This window comes from Rattus norvegicus, chromosome 6, assembly GCF_021556685.1.
Source record: "Rattus norvegicus strain SHRSP/BbbUtx chromosome 6, alternate assembly SHRSP_T2T, whole genome shotgun sequence".
NCBI lineage: Eukaryota > Metazoa > Chordata > Mammalia > Rodentia > Muridae > Rattus > Rattus norvegicus.
The window spans coordinates 119,544,445-119,559,800 of NC_141539.1; the positions used below are offsets into that span (position 1 = coordinate 119,544,445).

General features: G+C 35.2%; 1 pseudogene; it reads left to right on the top strand.

The window, feature by feature from the left end:
* Positions 1–7,955: 7,955 nt before the first annotated feature.
* Positions 7,956–8,038, top strand: LOC120093496 (U4 spliceosomal RNA; annotated as a pseudogene).
* The last annotated feature ends 7,318 nt before the right edge of the window (positions 8,039–15,356 follow it).

A 15,356-nucleotide genomic window follows, 5' to 3' on the forward strand; every position in this document is an offset into this window, starting at 1 on the left:
TATGCGTTAGAAGTAGTTACATATTCATCAGCACTAGCTAAGAAGCTTCTAGCAATTGATAATTGCTGATAAAGAGATGATATCGTTTACGGAAATTACTATGTAATTGACCACATTCATAGAGAGGCCCCATAGACAATAGTATTTGTGCAAAACAAATTGGAATAACAATAACAAAAGAAAAGAACAAGAAATTTGATGGGTAAGTAGGGTAGAAGGTAAGGATGAGTCTGAGAAGCAGTGAATATGGATATTGGATGTAAAATAAAAATGAAAGAAACTTAAAAATCAAGTATTTATTTAAAACAGCAAAAATATTGCGAAAAATAATGAAAGATGTAGAAAGCATTATTTGTGAAAAATAATATTATGTAAAGGAAAAAAGATGAATAGACTATCTACTATTTTACTTCCTCTTCTACACCATACATTCAATACATCCATGCGTGCATGTTATATACAGAAGTAAGCACCCACATGTTCAGGATTGAGCTAGACATTGCGAGAAGTGTTAAGAGTTGTTCTCTCTGTCTTGTTATAGGAAATGGCCACTAACCCCAGGAGCACACAGAATTGACTCTTGATAGTCTGTAGGTCACATTAGAGTAGTGGCCATTCACACTTCAAGTATCCAATATGTAAGACAATTAAAAACAATACTTGTTTGTTTCTTATCCTAGGTTTCTCTCTATTGTCCCAGCTATTTCAAACGTGATGTTTTGTTTGTTTTTGTTGTTCTTATTGTTCTTTCCATCTTACCATTCACATATAACATTCCATCACTGAGGGAAGTCAGAGCAGCAGGTCAGAGCAGGAGTCTGAAGCAGGAACCGCGGCAGAGACCAGAGAGGAACACTATTTAGTGTGGTTTGTTACCTGTTGGTCTTTCAACATTTTATAAAACAAGGACCATCTGCCCAGGGATAACGGCCTAGCCTCAGTCACCTGACTTCAATCCTTAATTAATGAAGTACCACCACAGACTTGCCTACACGCTGTTTTGATGAAGACGTTTTCTGAATTGGCTTTCTCTCTTTCTAGATGATTTTAACTTGCGTCGAACCGACAAAAGCAAAACAAAAACAACTAAAAACACGTCAAAAATAATAATCACAATTTCTTGTCACTGTGAATCATTGTGAATGAACATGATTTCTATCTTTGCCAGACGAAAAAACTGAGAGATCACGTGGCACTGCTTGTTCCAAGCAGCACAACTAGTTACTGATGTCACAAATACTGCTGCCCAGAATGTCCCCACTCTCAAATCAACAGTATTGTTTCTTATTCTCTCCAAACTTGGCACAGTGAGGCACAGGGATTGAGAACAATGCAAGAAAATGTACCATTATTTTCTGTCTTAGTAATGACAGAAACAGGGAGATATTTTTGTTCATGGTTGATATGGAGACTTGGCATATATAATAACATTTATCCAAGAGTTCAATACCCAAAAAGTGTTGGTCTGTTAGCATAGATGAAATTTCATTAAAATCTCAGACATAGATACAGCTATGTGTACCTTTGGAAATATTGGGTATATTTCCAAATAATGGAAAAGATCTATTGTTTTCTCAAACCTAAGAATAAAAAAAGACCTCCACTGAAGGTCGTGTCGTGCTATTGTATTGATTCTATTTCAGGTAAAGTGAAAGTAAATCAACTTCATTTAATTGAAGAAAAAAGCTATCATGGAAATATGACTGGCTTATTAACTGTAGATCTAAATTGCACACACCTGTGCGATCATTTCCTAGACAATTCTAATGAGATAAATTGTTTATGCTCAGATTGTACAAATTACAGAAAGGTGTTTGCAAAGACAGTAAAAAGCAAAAATCATGATTTAGAGTAAATTCACATTTCGATTTAAAAGAGTGGTTTTCACATTCAATGACTTGGATAATTGATGACGGGAAATAAATCCTTCCTTAACCCTTTCATCCCCATGAATGCAACCCTTTGTATTACTGTGCTGTAAAATGTAATGATTTGTTTTGAATTTTAAAATTCTACAAGGGGTGGTGGTAATATGTTTGGAAATTTGGAAGGATGTTTCAGTTGGAGGGGGGTGCTCTAGAAAGCCCATGCTGACACATGGGCCTCTATCCTGTGAAGTACCAGTCATAGGACAGGTCTATATAAAATGAAGTTTATTTGGGGTGTGAGAAAGAGGGTATGGGGAAGAAAGGGTACAGAAAGAGACAGGCAAGAAAAAGAAGGGAAGACGCCTGCTGGGAACATATGGAAAGATTGGCCAGGGGTTGGGGTGGGGAGACAGAGAGATACAGAGACAGGCCAGAGATAGAGAGAGGCAGATAGAGGCCACACAGTCTTAATATAGAAATCCAGGCTTGTACCTGGCTATTGGCAGGTTACTGTTGGGCGGAGCCAAGAAGAAATGCTAACAGGGGGCACCTAAGTTACTATAATTTAGCTTCCTCCCCACTTTTCAAACATAAATGATTCTACTCAAATTACATCCATGCCCAAGGCTGGACCCCCACCCCCACCACAGTGCAGGTAAATGTCAGGGTTGGGAGGCAGGAAGGGGGTGAGTGAACACCTTCATAGAAGAAAGAGGAGGGGGAATGGGCTAGAGGGGTTCATGGACAGGAAACCAGAAAAGGGGATAACATTTGAAATGTAAATAAAAATATCCAATAAAAATGTTAAAAATAATACATCAATGCATAAACCTCCTATCTCTTTGCAAATCCACATATCTTCTCACTATTCAGAAAAGCTTAGGGGAAGTGATATCTAGCTAAAAAAAAGTTACAGTGAGCTCCATACTTAGTATGTGAAATTAAGCCTTTCTCCTTATGTGTTGTTTTCCTTTCAGATGCTGCTTTAGTGCTAGCAAACTGCCTAGGTCTCATGCATTATCGTAATTTTGTTTTGTTTTGTTTTGTTTGTTTTCTTAGTTTTCTCAAAGTTCTTGGTGTCTGTCATTAATTTTAGAAATCATACAATTAGCATGATTTCAAAGATCCCCTTGACTGAAGTTTCATTCTGGTATTTCAAATAGAATATACGAGTGATAACTGGGCAATTCTTTCATGTGCTATTTTGTCTGTTTGGCTTTGTCTTTAGCTGTGGTTGTTATTTGTGTTCTATTTTAGTTGTCTCTGAGTATAGAATTTTTAAGTGTCTACTACTGTTCCTTCGAGACTATTGATTCTCATACTTCACCTATCAACAAGAAGTTAGTAGCACGTTCTTATCTTTTACAGACTTTAATGAGATTCATCATTGTTTTTACATTTTCTGCCTGATACCTTTAATGTTTATTCCCACATAATTCTGTGGGAATTTCACATAATGTACCCAGATGACATTTACTTCCCAATCCTTCATGCTCACCCCTTCCTTGTGACTATCCCCAAATGGTAAAAATAAGAGTAATTTTAGTAAGTCCAATTGCTATTATCTATATTCTTGCTTGGAGCATGGTCAAATTCTCAGTATCTTGTATCTTAAATAGATCTGAGTCTTTTACCTATCATACTTCTGCCAGATGCCTTCAGTTGTCAAGAATTATTCTCCATCATCCCCATCATACTATTTAAGAGGTCTCTTAAGTGACTTCCTGTTTAGGATGTTACTTTGGGAGGGGGGTTGTTAGTTGTTTTCTCAGAAGCCTTCCCTGTCTCTACCTATCAGTTATGTGTCTACTATCACAACAAAAGTAGCCTCTTTGCTCTTCATAGTCAGTGACAGCACAGATCCTGGGTCTCCACATGGTTTTTGGCAACAGAACAGACCACAAACACAGCTCCTGGCTGTGAAAATGCTCAGTTTTATTATATATAACATTCATCATAATTCCTGTTTGGCTTATCAGATAAACTTTTGCCTCATTTTTCAATGTGTCATATTTTTTGAGAACTCAATACACATAGAACATGAATAGCTAAGATTTAGATAAGTAATAGTTTATTGTAAGAATATTTTTAACTGGTTAGGAGTCAAGGTAAATTTAATATTTACCATATTGTCATATGTCTGATTTTTCACATTGGTGTTAATACCTTTGTTGGTGGTGGTTTTGCCTGTAATTCTGGGCTTCCTTAAATAGTGTTCTCCTGATATAGGAGTTATTTCCAGTGCCAATAATAATTATTGTGGTCAGATTTCCCATGTTGTGGTGATAAGGTACAGAGGAAGTGAAACAAACCGCAGTTTATGTTTACGTTAATATGGGATGTCTCTGTTCAAGGTTCTTATAAATCTTCCTTAGCTCTCTTCCTTTCTTCTTTAGTAGGACAAGATGGAAGGACAAGTGCCTTACTTGATGAAGTAAGGCACTGGAGACAATTCCAACAATAAGATAAATTATGAAAGAGAACAATACAAAAATCCCTTAACATCAAGAATCGTCAAAATTGATTCATATATTTATGTATGTTAGACATTTGCCACATCAGAGTAAGCAACCAATTGCTCACTTAATTCATCAACTAAATGATTTACAAAATCAATATACTTTCGCTCTCATTGGTTAATCAGGACTTGCCCTTTATACCCTCTGTTTTTTGTCTTAAAAGCTTCTGTAAAGTAAGGTTCATAGGAATAAAAACAACTGTGTTCTGAAAGGTCATGTATATATATACACCAAAAAATACAAACTCGTGAGTCAAAACTACACTTTACACAGTAAATCAACTGGATGATTAATTTAATAAATACAGTTACAAATAAATTATACAATAGTCATGGCAGTGTATATGGATATACTCCTCTGAGTTAACAGATTTTTGATAGATACATCTAATTCTACGGTAGCCACTCCTCAAGGCCGATGCAATGACGTTCACTGTATTACCAAAGATTCCTCTAACGTATTTGCTCTTCTGACCTTCCCTTTTTAAGGTCAGTTTTCTTAATTCTCCACTGAGTACTGTGAAGATAAAAAAAATAACATTAACAAATATAATCCTTGAATCACATTGAATGGTAAGTAAAAATGGTTGATTTTAGTTAGCAATTTGATCATTAAGAAACAGCTAGAATATCTGCAAGATCTACTTCTGAAAGTAAGTGTGAGAGCATTTCTAGAGTTGTGTATCTGAGAGGGCACATGTTCCTTTGAATGTTGGTAATACAAACCCATGAATTCAGGTCCTTGATTGAATAACAAAGTAAAAACAGAGACCAACACCTACTTGCTAGTCTTCTTATCTAGGTGCTTTCTGATACTTGGAGATGTGATTAAAGAGCTTCATGCTCCCATCCCGACAGCCACAAGACACTCCCACAAACATGCCTTCCCTGTCATAATGGGCTGGCATATCCTTAAACTGTGAGCCCAAACAAATCCCACCTTCACAAATTCACTTCCTGTCAGATATTCAGTCATTAGAATGGGAAAAGCAACCTACATGTTCAATATATTGTTAGAAATCAGAATCCAAGAATATTCTTTCTCATTTATTTTTCATTCTGGCTAAAATCCTATCTCCTCATAATGAATAAACTAACCATTATGGTTAGAAATTCATATTTTGGCACCATTTCTAAGTATTCATGATATTTCCTATTCTTTTCCTTTTCGATCTGAAATACACAGTGATAAGTACTTAAAGGTTGTGTATTTTTATCTTTGTGTATATGTTTGTTATATGCACAATATGGATACATGTGTGTGTGCTTTACCTCTTTTTGGGTACTGAGAATTCAAACTCAGGACTTCATATTTGAAAAGCAGACACCATAGAGTCTGATTCTCCTATTAAAATCTTATATGAAACATAGTGTGGAAACAACCCACGAAGCCATGAGTTCTAGTTCCAACACAGAAAATTCAAAATGGGAATGACAAAGAATAAACATGTTTAATTTTATCTATGAAGATCTGTGTCCTTTATAAGGATGAGCTTTATGTGTTTTTGTATAATGAGTTTCTAGTTTGCTCTCTGGAAAGAGATGGCACGCAGGGGTTAAATGTACACCGTCTATTTTTTGATGGCCAAGCATCCTTTCCTCTTACAAATCATTGTTTTTGCATCCCCTTCCTGCATGCATAAGCTCAGGAAGTGATAAAGTTTTCACAGTTGCTGATGGATCTCTCTGCAGCCCATGCCAAGTTGTTTCCTGGTGTGGAACACAATGGATAAGGAAATGTGGCACGTGACCAGAAAATTCCTATTCTTTTAAATAGACTTTCTCCCGCTGGTAGTTCTAAGCAGAAATGTTGAGTGCTGTAAAATATTTCTTCACAATGATGGATGGCCTTGCAGGTGTTCAGATAGTTATCTAGTTGCATAGTTTTCTTATTACTATAACACTTTTTTTTCTTTTTTTAATTGATCATTTTATTTGTTGACATTTCAAATAATATCTCCTCTTACTTGTTGCCCTCCATAACCTCTCCATTCCACACATCCCCTTTGCCTCTATGAGGGTGCTCTCCCACTCCCTCACCAACTCCTGTCTCACTGCTCTAGCATCCCTCTGGATGAGGGATCAAGCCTCCACAGTACCTCCCCTCCCGTTGATGCCAGATAAGGCCATTCTCAGCTATATATGTAGCTGGGACTATGAATTCCTCTGTGTATACACTTTGGTTGGAGTTTTAGTCCCTGGGAGTTCTGGGCAGTCCAGTTGGTTAGTTAATATTGTTCATTTCTAGTGATAACATTGACGTTCACAAATTAGAAACTGTTGATTTTAAACATTTGAAGAGAAGATATAGTGCTCCTGCCGTCTATCCTCCCATCTTCATCAGACCTGCTGAACCTGAAAAGGTAAGCTTCCTTTTCCCCACCCATGCTCACTGCTTGCTGAGATCTCTGGGGCAAGCAGAGCTGCCCTGGGAGGACCTCCATTACCCTGCCACCTCTCTTCTCACCTTCATCAGAACTACTGAGCCTGAACCATACAGACCTGCAGATCCAGAACCAGATAATCCAAGGATACCCATTATAGGCCTGCCATACCAGCACCATAGAGGTTAACCCCCTCCCGATGCCTATTACAACAGAAACATCCAGGGACCAAAGCAATCCAGATGATGAAAGGTCCTCAAAAGAACACATTCAACAAAAGCCAGGGCAATATGACAGCTTCAGAGCCCAGCTACCCTTCTACAGCAAGCCCTGGACATTCTAACATAGTGGAGGCAGAAGAAAAGGACCTTAAATCTAATCTTATAAAGATAACAGAGGCCTTTAAAAAGAGGAAATGAATAGATTCCTTAAAGAAATACAGGAAAATACAATTAAACAAGTGAGGGAAATAAATAAATAAAACTGTTCAAAACCTGAAAGAGGAAGTAGGAGCAATAAAGAAAACACAAACTGAGGGAATCCTGGAGATGGGAAACCTAGGGAAGAGAGCAGGAACAACAGATATGAGTATCGCCAATAGAATACAGGAGCTAGAAGAGAAAAATCACAGGTGTAGAAGCTACAATAGAGGAAATTGATCGGCCAAAGAAAATGCTAAATCTAAAAAATTCCTGACATAAGACTTTCAGTAAATCTTGGATACCATGAAAAGATATAACCTCAGAATAATTGGAAGAGAAAGGGAAGAGTCCCACTTCCAAGGCCCAGAAAATATTTTCAACAAAATCATGGAAGAAAACTTTCCCAATCTAAACAAAGAGATGCCTGTAAATATACAAAAAGCTTATAGAACACCAATTAGACTGGACGAGGAAAGAAAATCCTCCTGTCACATTATAATTAAAACTCAAAATCTATATAACAAAGAAAATATTAAAAGCAGCAAGGTTAAAAGGGCAAGCGATATACAAAGGCAGACCTATCAGAATTACATCTAACTTATCAAAAGAGACTCTAAAAGCTAGAAGTGTCTGGACAGATGCCTTGCAACCTCTAAAAAAGTACGGATGCCAATCTAGACTATTATAACCAACAAAACTCTCAGTCACCACAGATGAAGAAAACAAGATATTTCAAGACAAATTCCAATTCAAACAATATCTAAGCTTTGCGCAGTGGCAGTATTGTAGCCAATGAGGTTTATCTGAGGCGCGATTATTGCTAATTGAAAACTTTTCTCAAACAATATCTATCCACAAAACCAGTCCTACAGAAAATAACAGAAGGAAAAGTTCCAACCAAAAGGGAAGCACACACAAACACACACTAATATACACACACACTAACACCACCAACATAAAAGTTACAGGAAATAACAATCACTGTTATTTACTATAACACTTTAAAAGCTCAAATTGAAACCTAATCCCCCAAATTTGTGAAAACGCTTTCCACAACAGAATACAAAAAACATTTGAGTAGGAAAGATTTGATGTAATAGGAAATCAAAAATGTCTCAATATAATTCATATGAACTTTATCGTATTTAAAGTGTTTGTCTACACCCTTATTAATGGGGTTTTAAAGGTAATGAATCACAGATTTCTTAATAAAGTGTATTAATCTAATAAAGCTCTCATACTTTGTTTCTTAAATGTCCTTTCCAGAATGTTCTATTTTGTGTTCTTTGCATAAGACAAGCAAATGCCAAACATGAAATTGTTTTTCTCATCTTCATATCCAAATGTTTATTAATTCATGAAAGTAGTTTCCTCACTTCCAAATGTTCCACAGTTTCAAAATGTTTGGCTTAGGTAATATTTCTTCTGTTGCTATTATTGTTAACCAATAGTATGGAATTTTTTTTTCTGGGAACAGCATAATCAGCTAAGTCAGCATGCACATGACACCTAAAAACTTCACCCATGTTTCATAAGTGATCTTCAAAGTACAAAGACCATGTCATCACTTAACGGTACATTTCGCAACTCTGTCTGTGGCTTTGTTTCTTCTGCTTGTTTTCAGCTGTCAGGAAGATGACTAAGCACATACTGAGAGCAAGTATGTCCTGGCACACAGCAGGAGATTTGCAGTCAGACTGAATGAATAACGCGCAGCAAAACAAGCTCGAAACACAACCATCTCTTTAGTGTTCATTTCTACTCACTGTTTTGCTTTCTCGTTGGAGAAAAGCAGTAATAAAGTCTGTTACTAAACTAGCCATAGTTCCAGTGGGAAAGTTGAATTCAGAGTTTCATTGATAACAATAATATTAGTAACAATAATGATCTTTATGAAAAGGGATGAAACAAATGAGCAAGTAAGAAAATGTGAAAAGAAGAACAAAAACATCCTTTAAAATAAACATTGGTCTTTTGAGATGTTTCTCAGTCTGTACATGGCTGTCTGTCACACACAAAACTCTGGACTCGATCTCCTTCACCCTCACAAATTGAGAGGTTGTGGTAATTCCAACACTCAGTAATTTGAGTCAGGAATGGCAGAAATTTGAAGTCATGCATGGCTAACCTATGATACATAAGACTCTGGAAAACAACAATAACAAAACAAACAAACAAAGAGAATTTAAGGAGGAAATGCTATGCAAATTGCATTCTACTAAATAAGTGAACTGACTTACTAGTCAGTTACCAGAAAATTCTAATATTCTATTGTTCTGTTCTAACTTCCACATTACAACAAATTATCTTTATCAGCATTGAATAATTCTAAATGGAAAAACTTTGGTAGATTAATAAAAATGAGAGACTTAAGGCTCTTATGCAGTGGTTGAAAAACAGACATTGGGAAGGAGACCAAGAAAGTTAGAGAGAGAAGAACATGGGATGTGTCTATGAGGCTTATTTTTATGATTCTCTTTGAGTTTTGTGAATGTGCGTGCATGTGTGTGTGTGTATGTGTGTGTATGTGTGTATGTGTGTGAGAGAGAGAGAGACAGAGACAGAGACAGAGACAGAGACATATATGTGTATATATGTATATATGTATATATATATAAGTGTGTGTGTTTTTGTATACACAGACACAGACACAGACCCACACAGATACACACACACACACACACACACTCATATATATATATGTATATATATATACATATACATATATATATATATATATCCTTTACTCAAATAGCACTAGTTTTGCTTAATAGCTATTTTATACCCGAATGATTAAACTTGTCAACAGACTATTGTTACAAAGTTACAGGGTAAACTATCTACATAAACAAAGAATTATTTTATTTTTCTCTTTTTTCTTTCACAAACAGTTACCCATTATAACGAGAAAAAGAAAAGAAAAAAAGCAAACAAACATTAAAATACATGTTGCTTAATTTTTTTCTAAAGAGACACATTACATGAAAAGCCCAGGAAAATATGAAAGAAGGTCTGGGATTACATAAAAATCTCAGCTGTTATAATAGTTTAAGACTGATTTCAGGGAAATAATATTAAACTATATGGTACATAATCTTCCTTTTTTATGTCTAAATAATTTCAATATATGATTACTTGCTTTGTTTTAAATTTGAAAACTTATTGAAATATTGTTTCAGACATGAATTTCTCAGTGCTATTAGTAAAATAAGCTGTTTTTCATAATTTATTTTAATAATCCCATTAGATTAAACCCTCAAAATCTTTGGACTGCTTCTCCATTACTCACAATTAGACAGGAGCTGGCTCACAATACTAAAAATAAGAAACAAATGAAAACAGAATAAAAGCAAAGCCTCTAGATTCACAAAGAAAATGTAATAATATTTCATAAAAGGACTACACCTGTTGGCTTCCTTATATGGTCATACGATAACTGTTATTTAACTTAATAGAAAAATCTTTAAATTTATCATAATCCCAGAAATAGAAAAATGAGTTTTCCTTGAAAATGAAGATAATTTTTGCAGTTTCTATCACTTCTACATTTACTCGGTTTTTCCTTAAACATTTCTCCATAGTTTATATTGCTCATGTTATAATATAATGTCTAGATTATTTTATATTTATACTATATTTATGGATTATAATTAAGTGTAACATTTATTAAAAGAGCAAAGAATTTTATTTCTTGTCTTCCATCCCCCTTAAAACATATTTATTATGTCTGAATATTCTCAGGATCAAGAAAACATTACAATAAAACACTATATGTTTTTGACACAGGAAATTGTAAAATGGTGTGTGTGTATATATATATATATATACATATATATATATATACATGTGTGTGTATGAGAAACAAGCAAGTTTACTACCATATCTACTTGTATGATTTTATGACCTGTAGTTAATATTTGTATTGAAATTGCCCTTTTCTACAAACATGACAATGATTTACACATTAATCTGGAGGATTCCAGGAAATTGTGTAACATTACTTCCTTTAGACCTTGGAATTTTATTATATCACAGTGGAAACTTGAGGACTTTGCTTCAATCCAAACTTCAAATCATTGAACACAAATGCAGTATTTATCAGGCATATATAAAATATTGATTTCTAAACTCTTTCCCAGTGCTAATTTCCACAGAGTGAAGGGAGATTAGACATCCGTTCACTAGGTAGATTGTGGTGATTTTAAAGACACGACAGTAGATCCTGAACATTGTTAATATGAAATATTGTGCACAATGCTGGTTCCACTGAGGAGAAACCCTGGCCCAAGCAAAGCAGAAAGGGAACACCTTCCTGAAGAATGACCCAGCAAGCCATAGATCAAACTGCAGAGCTCTGTCTGTTTATCACACATTTTAACTTTATTTTGGTTTGCTGACATTTGGAGTGACTCTGATTGGTCTGGAATTAGCCTTCTTATCCTGTGAAACATCTGTACTGTATTGTTCCAAAGGATTAGCTGCCCTCTGGGGATTCTGTGAAGTCAGGACAATGGAGGTCATTAAAGGTGCAAACATTTATTTTCCGGCCTTTTATTCAGCAGGGAAAGCCAGGCAGAGCATGGATTTTTTTCTTTCTCTTTTTATCTTTTTAATCCAGAGCTTAGCATTCTTAAAACCAAACAGCAGCAAACCCAGCTACACTTGTTACAGTGGAATTGATGACTTTCGGAATTTGGAATTATTTACAGGTCAAAGTAGAGGAGGTATGAAATTGTGAGATTCTGTGACAATGAAGGGGGTTAAAAGCAAATGAGATAGAATCTGTCAAAGGCAGAGATTGTCACATGAATATGAGAACCGCTAGAGTACTACTGCTGTAGGTGGAATTTCTAATTTAAATATTTCCTTCACTGATTTCCCCAGTTAGAATAAACTGTGTTTCTGATGCTGTGTTTTCCAAAATTCCATCAAAGGTTTTATTTACTAATCTCATGGGAGCACAGCCACAGTTAAACTGTGATGTTTAAACTGGAGACATGGCTCAGTCGTTCAAAACACTGCCTGCTCTTCCAGATACCTGGACCATGGACACACAAACAAGCATCACAAATGAAAAGAAAATATTTATAAATCGCATAGATGCTAAATTAGACTCTGCAAAGTGCACTCAGAACTCATAAGGGGAGTGAATATTCCAACTTAAAGAGACAACATATAGAGCTGTTTCTTATAGATACTAAATCGCAGCTCCAGATATCAGATGGATTAAACAGGAGACATTTGCTACTTACTGTTTTACAAGTACTAAGTCCAAAATCAAGGTGTCAAGAGGACCACCATCTTACTGAATACTATATGTAGTTCCCCGCCTTGCCTCTTTTTACCTAGGAATGTCATATGGATGCTGTCCATCCTTGGTATTTTTAGGTTGTGGAAAATCCTTTTCTCGCCATATTTGTGGTTTCCTGTTGCAAATGTCTCTGACACCATTTTTGTTAAGGACTCTTCTTTTTCACTCTGACCATTCTTAACTTGATTATATTCCCTAAACACCTATGTATTGTAGGTCACATTTGTAGGTCCCAGAGGGGTAGGTCATAAAAAGTGTTTGTAATTTCAGTTACACACAAAATCAGAGGAGAATGTTCCAAATGATTAAACTTTAGATTGCATTATTACAATGAGAATTGCATTTGGAAGTCAATATTTGTCCATTTCAGTAAATACACCAAAAGTAGTAGGCAAGCACACATTTTGGTTAGCCTGTGGAGAAAGTTAAAAGTAAATATTCCCTTAAAAAGAGAAAATACTTGAAGTTGTAACTTTTATAAAGAATTTAACACTCTTACTGTATAAGCGAGTCATTCAGTAATTAAGCACTTAGCTATCTATGTGTAAGTAATACAAACTATAGTCCCATAGGACCTTACACCTGAATACTCATAGCAGCATTGTACACAGTTGAGAAAAACTAAAAAAATATGTAATATCTATTCAATGAATTGATAAACAAAGGACAATTTGCAGCAATGCCATTCAGAAATAAAATGAAATTCATTACTGCAAGAACCTATTTTAATGATATATATCCTAAGTGAACAGATTTGATTAAAAATTCAATGTTATGTAGATTAATTGGAAGGAAAATTCCAGATAAAACAAATCTTTAAAGAAAGATTAAATAGTGGTTACCAGCGACTAATGAGATATTACCGACTAAATGGAAAATAAAACAGAAGGAATAGAAATGCTCTAGATCTCACCGAAAATATTTTGATTGACATTATACAGGAGGCTAAAAAAATAAGAATTATTGTAATATTCACATGACTTTTGCCTTTTATATAACTTTAATAGTTTGAGCAACAATTTCATACAAGAATCAATGAATTCAATTTCTGAATAAGTAAATTGGGATAATAAAAGGTTAACGATATGGATTACATGCAGAAGAAAATAAAATAAAAATATGATGGATCATTGAAATTGAAATGAGAAAGAAAACTCAGCCCAGACAGCAAAACTAAAAGTTTATCCTTTGAAAAGACCAATAACATAATGAACTCAACAAATATTTGAGGAAAAAAAGAAAGAAATGTAGTGTTGCATCACTAAAAATTTTAAAGACCTAAGCAATAAGCATCACAAGAAATATTTGGCTTCTACCACTCTTTAGAATTCTTGAAAACACATCTTAAAAAGCAAAAAGCAATCAGAAGTCCCAGGATGAGTATAGCTGTTAAAGAAATTGAATTCATCCTGTGAGCAAACAGTACTTATATGACAAGCACAAATCCAGTCAACGTTTAAGAAAGAAATAATATACTTATGCTTACAGGATCATGAAGAAAACTTCACATTTAATTATATCTTCCTTCTTGTTTTGACATTACAATATTCTCCTGTGCATACAGTATTTAAAAGGACTTGAAAATAAATGTAAGATCAAAATTAAGTCATTTGCATATTATTTCTGAGATTTTGCTTACATTAACAGAACTAAAATTTTAATGTGTATATGTACATTGTGCATATGTGATATGTGTACATGTGTGTGCCTGTGTGTCTGTTTGTGTGTGTGCCTGTGTGTGTATCTATCTATCTATCTATCTATCTATCTATCTATCTATCTATCTATCTATATCTATATATATATATATGTATATGTGTGTGACTGTGCCTGGCTGTGTGTGTGCGTGTGCGTGTGTGTGTGTGTGTGTGTGTGTGTATGTGTGTGCATGTGTGTCATGTGTGTACTGGAGCAAGCAATTACAAGTACAGGACAACAATGGACTTGGACTTGTATCTCTTCCTATCATTCTCTGCCTTATATTTATAGACAACATATCTCAGTGAACCTTGAACTTACAATTTTGTGTAGATAGTTTGTCCATTAATCTCTGAGGATCCTTTTCTTTCTGACTGAAACTCTATGGTATAAGCATATTCCAGCATGCCAGGAATTTACATGACTCTGTATATCCAAACTGATGTCTTTACGCTTGTTCCCTTCCCCTGGCATGGGCACTAGGTAGGAAAGCTCTCCAGTGGTCTATCTGACTGAGATGCAGTTTCTTATAATTAAATTACATTTCATATTGTAAGTATGACTCATGTATGCTGGGTCCAGCAGGGAAAGTCCTTTTGGATAAATGCTGAAAATGCATAATATTTTACTTGTCCTTAGTCTAGACTTTCTCTCATTTTCCCCTTAGGAGCTGAATGTAACTGAAATTACATTCTGTATAGAAAGAGACCACTCATGCTGAACTTAGCTCAACTCATTTAGAAGACATTATTGTAGCTTTAAAAATCTTTTCGTTTTGGTCGAGCCATGTCCTTCAACTTGGATTGCATTCATTCATCATATACTACTGTAGTTATCACAGTCCAATATATAGTGGTATTGGTGGGCACATCTGTAAACCAGCACTTGGGAGGATGAGGAGGAAGGAACATGTGCTTGGGCCTAACATGAGCTATATAGCAACAGCCTGCCTCGCACCCACCACACAGATATTATAAAGCTGACTCATAATTACATGATACTTTATGAGTTCATTATATATGTGTACAAAATTCTCAAAGTATAAGTAAACATATTCATTCCAGTGAACATGTTCAATCTGTTTGATCTCAGAAGCTAAAGTAGGTTAGGCCTGTTGATACTTGGATGAGAGAGGTGTATAGCCCTGTCCTAGGG